Below are 7,500 nucleotides of genomic sequence, written 5' to 3'. Positions count from 1 at the left end.
TCCTCCTCCTCCTCCTCCTCCTCCTCCTCCCTCCGTTGCTCTTTATTCCCCTGATGCCTGCAAAGACTATTTATTTAGATCTCTCTCTCTCTCTCTCTCTCTCTCTCTCTCTCTCTCTCTCTCTCTCTCTCTCTCTCTCTCTCTCTCTCTCTCTCTCTCTCTCTCTCTCTCTCTCTCTCACACACACACAGGTAGGTCATGTATTCCAAGAGATGAAAAACAAGTCATTCTAAGTGTGAAGTATTCCTTGGTCAAATGCTTTATTGCCAAGAAGTTACAGGTATTCAAATAATATGAACACCCATCAATGGTTAATCTCGCAGTGTTCTTCATGTCGCCCTTGTCATATGGAGGTCTTATATTCTGTTGCTGTTTTTTGTTGCAATGATACTTTTCGTTCTGACATTCAGTTGTTGTCTGCATCTTGTGAAAACTTTAATGTGTAGTGGAGTTATATTTTCATTGATGTCAGCCTCCGTAAATTGCTGTCCTTTCTTCCTTTTCTTCTTCTTTTTCTTGTTCTTCTTCTTTTTCTTGTTCTTCTTGTTCTTTTCTTCTTCTTGTTCTTCTTCTTCTTGTTCTTCTTCTTCTTTCTATTTTTTTCTTCTTCTACTTGTTATTATTGTTATTATTGTTATTATTATTATTATTATTATTATTATTTTTTATTATTATCATTATTATTATTATTATTATTATTATTATTATTATTATCATTACTATTATTATTCCTTTATCATTATTGTTATTATTATTAGTATTGTTATTATTATTATTATTATTATTATTATTATTATTATTATTATCATTATCATTATCATTATTATTATTATTATTATTATTATTATTATGGAGCAGCAGCAGTCGCCTATCACAATTCTACTACTACTACTACTACTACTACTACTACTACTACTACCACCACCAACTCCACCACCATCACCACCAGCACCACCACTACTCTAAATTTCTCTCCCTTCACCTCCCGCTCCTCCTGGTCCCGGCCCTGCAGCCTCGTTCCGCCCGCCTCTGCCAGCATCCGTTGAGCGTCGGCAAAGTTACAAGCACTATCAGTTTTCATTTAATGTCCCTAGCCTCCCCCAGCCCGGTTATCGATCCCTGGGTAATGAGAGGAAGGCGACTCAATGTTATCAAAACTTTCCCCGCTCAGAATAAAAGTTGATTTTGGCCCAAGAGTTCCCAACTAAGACGAGGAGGAGGAGGAGGAGGAAGGGGAGGTAGAGGAGGAGGGGGAGGAAGAGGAGGAAGAGGAGGAGATGAGAGAAAGGCGCGGGAAAGGTGTGAGGAAAGACTAAATGAGAAGAGTTGTTGTGAGAGGAGAGTGGAAAACGTAGCCACTACCTGATATTTTGTGATGCTAAGAATTTTGCTGTTGTAGTGTGTACCTGCAGCAACAGCAACAGCAGCAGCAGCAGCAGCAATAGTTGTAGTGGTAGAAGTAGTAGTAGTAGTAGTAGTAGTAGTAGTAGTAGTAGTGGTGGTGGTGATAGTTGCTGTTGCTATTGTTGTAATATTAGTACCAGTAATTGTAGAAGTAGTAGCAGCAGCAATAGTAACGTTAGTAGTGGTTATAATAGTAGTAGTAGTAGTAGTAGTAGTAGTAGTAGTAGTAGTAGTAGTGAAATAGCAGTAGCAATAGCTGTAGTGGAGATAGTAGTAGTAGTAGTAGTCGTAGTAGTAGTAGTAGTAGTAGTAGTAGTAGTAGTAGTAGTAGTAGTAGTAGTAGTAGTAGTAGTGATAGAGATTGTAATGTTGTTAGTGGTGGTATGGATATTTTTTGCAGTTGTTCTTTTTTACTTCTTCTCTTCTTCTGCTTCTTCTTCTCATCATCATCATCATCATCATCATCATCATCATCATTGTTGTTATTGCTGCTGCGGCTGTTGCTGGAGTAAGAGCTTCTGTTGGTGCCGTGGTAGTGTTAGGTTATAGAAGTCAGTGTAATTTATCCACTCGCGGCGCCGCAGACAGACATTCAAACACTATTATGTGAGGACCACCAGACAGGGAGGTAGGGAGGCAGGGAGGGTGCTGGTGGGGGTAGGGGTTTATGGGGGAGGAAATAGAGGTGGAATGGAGGTGGTGGGTGGGAAGGGAACGATAAATTTTGACTCGACCGAAATTCTGTCGACCTGTGACGTTTCTCGTTATCCAAATCTAATTAATGAAAAAACAGTGTACATATATTTCAGTAGTTTACACACACACACACACACACACACACACACACACACACACACACACACACACACACACACACACACACACACACACACTCATGAATAGGGCGTGTGTTGTGGATGAGGGGGTGAGGTGACGACTGGTTGGTGAAGGGGGCCGTGAAGGGGTGAAGGGGTGAAGGGGTGTGCAGTGTGGAGGAGGGGTGGAAGGGAGTTGTGTTTGCATGTGGAGTGTTTCATGACAGGTTTGAAAAAATTGCCGTGATAAATTAACTCTCTCACACACACACACACACACACACACACACACACACACACACACACACACACACAGAGAGAGAGAGAGAGAGAGAGAGAGAGAGAGAGAGTTGATAAGACGATAAGCTTTTGATTTCACCATGTTTAAAGGAAATGTATTAATTCTTGAGGATACCTGAGAAGAACATATGTCAGGAGATATATCAGTTTATATCGAGGTTGTCTGATCACTTATTTAATCTTGCTATTGATTTACCCGTGGAAGAACAGGAAAATCCCCCTCCTCGCCCATCCCTTCCTCCGTCAACGTGTCAGTAGAAAACACTTCAAAAAGATTATCATTTAACGTGTAAGAAATGGATACGTAGAAATTTCATAGGAAAAGAAGTGATATGCAACACTACACTAACACTAGCGCTAATGTTTTGCCACTCCTCGGAAAAGATAATTGGAAGTGAGATTTATGACTTTGGTATGATTTTGTTTCTTTGAAATGTTAATATATTGGATAGTCTGTATTTCTGATATCTACATTTTTCGTGCTTACAACCGATGCTGGTAATTAGTAATCAATGGTTCTATCAATGAAAATTCTTGACCTACATCTGTGTTGCATCTTCTTCCATTTGATATTCTCCCGTTACTTCTTGTGAGTGCCGTGTGATTTCTTAACAACAATCTTTCGGTATTTACTTAATAAGATTCATTTAGTATTTTAAAAACCTCAATTAGATCCGCTCTTATCCTTCTGTTATTAAGAAAGTGAACATGTTTAGCCGCTTTAGTCTTCTTTGTACCACTGGCGTATGTTTTAAAAACTCTATGTACTAGGTACGCTCAAAAGACAATGGCTAGAAAGGACAGACAGTCAAGAGTCAAACGAATAAAGTGATGTTGTACTGGCTCTCAGATCACAGTAAACAAGAGTCAGGAAGCTGCAGGGCCGGTACACGGATCTCACAACTGAGGTGAGTGCACAACTGAAATAATTCTGTCTGCGTGGGGTTCGAACGCATGCGGTTCAAAGAGAGGGAGAAGGACTCCATGCCACAAAACATTCCTTACTTTCTTCATATTTTCCTGCTAAAAGAACACCCTAACCACACGCCCACACTGTCACGCCCCTCATATAGCTGCCTAACCTCAGTGCGGCCACGCCCACACCCTGGCACGCCCAGCAGGTGGAGTTGAACCACTCTGACGTTAATCAGCTACAGGTTTGAAGCCTGCACCCCGGACCGCCGAGGATCAGCTGGGCAGTAAAGCTTTGCGCCTCGGGGGAACTTGTAATCACCTCTTGGAAATGTGTGGCTTTCCTTCTAGCACACAGGGCTCCCTGGTGCTAATTTGATGACTGGCCTTGAAGCACAACACTGGTAGGGTGCCTCATGATTAGTCACTTTGTCAATTTGTACCAAAAACTGTACTTTAAAAGGTTGGTTGGGGGAGACGGGTGGCGGCAAAAATACTCATAAAGAGAAAAAAAGACAATAAACCTAATCCCCATGTAGTTCAAACATCTTAATGACTATTGGTTTATTTTCCCCTGTAGATTCATGAAGGGTTATTAAAACAAATGGCATACTGTCATAAGCTTTAAAAAATTCAAAGTTACACCACTATGTTGCCTCATATCATCTTGGGTTATTATATAAAAAGTCTGTCTTGGTGAATCTACCTATGCAGTGCTATTGTTCTAAGAAATCAATTGATGTCGTTATTTTGCTATTATAGTCACACACACACACACACACACACACACACACACGTGCCCGGTAGCTCAGTGGTTAAAGCGCTGGCTTCACAAGCCAGAGGACCGGGGTTCGATTCCCCGGCCAGGTGGAGATATTTGTGTGTGTCTCCTTTCACGTGTAGCCCCTGTTCACCTAGCAGTGAGTAGGTACGGGATGTAAGTCGAGGAGTTGTGACCTTCTTGTCCCAGTGTGCGGTGTGTGCCTGGTCTCAGGCCTATCCGAAGATCGGAAATAATGAGCTCTGAGCTCGTTCCGTAGGGTAACGTCTGGCTGTCTCGTCAGAGACTGCAGCAGATCAAACAGTGAAACACACACACACACACACTTGGAAGTCTCAGACACATATTTTAGTGGTGGAGTCTTGAATAACTCTCCAGCCTGTGATACTTACTACATTGTCACTAATATTATGCATTTGACCTTAGAATAATAGACAAAAAAAAAATCAATCAATCACCCTCTATTCTCTTTATCTTCTCGTTACCTAGGTACTAGGTACGCTCAAAAGACAATGGCTAGAAAGGACAGACAGTCAAGAGTCAAACGAATAAAGTGATGTTGTACTGGCTCTCAGATCACAGTAAACAAGAGTCAGGAAGCTGCAGGGCCGGTACACGGATCTCACAACTGGGGTGAGTGCACAACTGAAATAGCTCTGCCTGCGTGGGGTTCGAACGCATGCGGTTCAAAGAGAGGGAGAAGGACTCCATGCCACAAAACATTCCTTACTTTTTTCATATTTTTCTGCTAAAAGAACACCCTAACCACACGCCCACACTGTCACGCCCCTCACATAGCTGCCTAACCTCAGTGCGGCCACGCCCACACCCTGGCACGCCCAGCAGGTGGAGTTGAACCACTCTGACGCTAATCAGCTACAGGTTTGAAGCCTGCACCCCGGACCGCCGAGGATCAGCTGGGCAGTAAAGCTTTGCGCCTCGGGGGAACTTGTAATCACCTCTTGGAAATGTGTGGCTTTCCTTCTAGCACACAGGGCTCCCTGGTGCTAATTTGATGACTGGCCTTGAAGCACAACACTGGTAGGGTGCCTCATGATTAGTCACTTTGTCAATTTGTACCAAAAACTGTACTTTAAAAGGTTGGTTGGGGGAGACGGGTGGCGGCAAAAATACTCATAAAGAGAAAAAAAGACAATAAACCTAATCCCCATGTAGTTCAAACATCTTAATGACTATTGGTTTATTTTCCCCTGTAGATTCATGAAGGGTTATTAAAACAAATGGCATACTGTCATAAGCTTTAAAAAATTCAAAGTTACACCACTATGTTGCCTCATATCATCTTGGGTTATTATATAAAAAGTCTGTCTTGGTGAATCTACCTATGCAGTGCTATTGTTCTAAGAAATCAATTGATGTCGTTATTTTGCTATTATAGTCACACACACACACACACACACACACACACACACACACGTGCCCGGTAGCTCAGTGGTTAAAGCGCTGGCTTCACAAGCCAGAGGACCGGGGTTTGATTCCCCGGCCAGGTGGAGATATTTGTGTGTGTCTCCTTTCACGTGTAGCCCCTGTTCACCTAGCAGTGAGTAGGTACGGGATGTAAGTTGAGGAGTTGTGACCTTCTTGTCCCAGTGTGTGGTGTGTGCCTGGTCTCAGGCCTATCCGAAGATCGGAAATAATGAGCTCTGAGCTCGTTCCGTAGGGTAACGTCTGGCTGTCTCGTCAGAGACTGCAGCAGATCAAACAGTGAAACACACACACACACACACTTGGAAGTCTCAGACACATATTTTAGTAGTGGAGTCTTGAATAACTCTCCAGCCTGTGATACTTACTACATTGTCACTAATCTTATGCATTTGACCTTAGAATAGACAAAAAAAAATCAATCAATCACCCTCTATTCTCTTTTTATCTTCTCGTTACCTAGGTACTAGGTACGCTCAAAAGACAATGGCTAGAAAGGACAGACAGTCAAGAGTCAAACGAATAAAGTGATGTTGTACTGGCTCTCAGATCACAGTAAACAAGAGTCAGGAAGCTGCAGGGCCGGTACACGGATCTCACAACTGGGGTGAGTGCACAACTGAAATAGCTCTGCCTGCGTGGGGTTCGAACGCATGCGGTTCAAAGAGAGGGAGAAGGACTCCATGCCACAAAACATTCCTCACTTTTTTCATATTTTTCTGCTAAAAGAACACCCTAACCACACGCCCACACTGTCACGCCCCTCACATAGCTGCCTAACCTCAGTGCGGCCACGGCCACACCCTGGCACGCCCAGCAGGTGGAGTTGAACCACTCTGACGCTAATCAGCTACAGGTTTGAAGCCTGCACCCCGGACCACCGAGGATCAACTGGGCAGTAAAACTTTGCGCCTCGGGGGAACTTGTAATCACCTCTTGGAAATGTGTGGCTTTCCTTCTAGCACACAGGGCTCCCTGGTGCTAATTTGATGACTGGCCTTGAAGCACAACACTGGTAGGGTGGAGGAGGAGGAGGTGGAGGAGGAGGAGGAGGAAGAAGAAGAAGAAGAAGAAGAAGAAGAAGAAGAAGAAGAAAAAAAAAAAGTATAAGAAGAGGAGGAGGAGGATGTTGTGTAATATTGTAAATACTAATAATCAAATTCACATATTAATATTCGCAACCGTACGCGGAGGAAGAAGGAGGAGAAGGAGGACGAGGAGGAGGAGAACGACGAGGAGGAGGACGAGTAGGAGGAGGAAGAGGAGGAGGAGGAGGAGAGGGAGGAGGAGGAAGAAGAGGAAGAAGAAGAGGAGAGGAGAGGAGGAGAAGGAGAATGTTATATATGCCTCTCTCTCTCTCTCTCTCTCTCTCTCTCTCTCTCTCTCTCTCTCTCTCTCTCTCTCTCTCTCTCTCTCTCTCTGACGCAGATCTAATCCTCGCCTTTTTGGTTTGTGAATTAATATCATTGCTTCCCTTTTTTCCATTTTCCATTCCCGTTATTCGATGCAAGAATGATTTGTGCATTTAATATTGTGTGTGTGTGTGTGTGAGAGAGAGAGAGCAAAAGAAGGGATTACTGATGTGAATCTATTATTTATTATTTGACATAGCTCTCTCTCTCTCTCTCTCTCTCTCTCTCTCTCTCTCTCTCTCTCTCTCTCTCTCTCTCTCTCTCTCTCTCTCTCCTAAATCTCCCCCGCTGATCCACGCGTCATCAGGTGCGATTAATGAATCTTATTAGACAGGTAAAGTGACTCCTGGACCACACTTTTTCTTCCTTCCCTTCTTCATCACCGTGTCTCCCTTCTCTTATTTCTTTTTTCCTTTCTCTCTCTCTCTCT

The 7,500-nt window shown here is 43.2% G+C and overlaps 3 non-coding genes and 1 pseudogene across 3 annotated transcripts; 1 reads left to right on the top strand and 3 right to left on the bottom strand.

The window, feature by feature from the left end:
- The window catches only part of LOC123499350, a 262,752-nt pseudogene that overhangs the window by 175,023 nt on the left and 80,229 nt on the right, over positions 1-7,500 (top strand).
- Positions 3,631-3,717, bottom strand: Trnastop-uca. Its single transcript has one exon. It is a non-coding gene; the product is annotated as a tRNA-Sec (tRNA).
- Positions 5,049-5,135, bottom strand: Trnastop-uca. Its single transcript has one exon. It is a non-coding gene; the product is annotated as a tRNA-Sec (tRNA).
- Trnastop-uca lies at positions 6,469-6,555 on the bottom strand. The gene has a single exon. It is a non-coding gene; the product is annotated as a tRNA-Sec (tRNA).

The sequence above is a fragment of the Portunus trituberculatus genome, chromosome 49 (genome assembly GCF_017591435.1).
Source record: "Portunus trituberculatus isolate SZX2019 chromosome 49, ASM1759143v1, whole genome shotgun sequence".
In the NCBI taxonomy this organism is placed as follows: domain Eukaryota; kingdom Metazoa; phylum Arthropoda; class Malacostraca; order Decapoda; family Portunidae; genus Portunus; species Portunus trituberculatus.
This window is presented reverse-complemented; position numbering and strand designations above follow the sequence as displayed.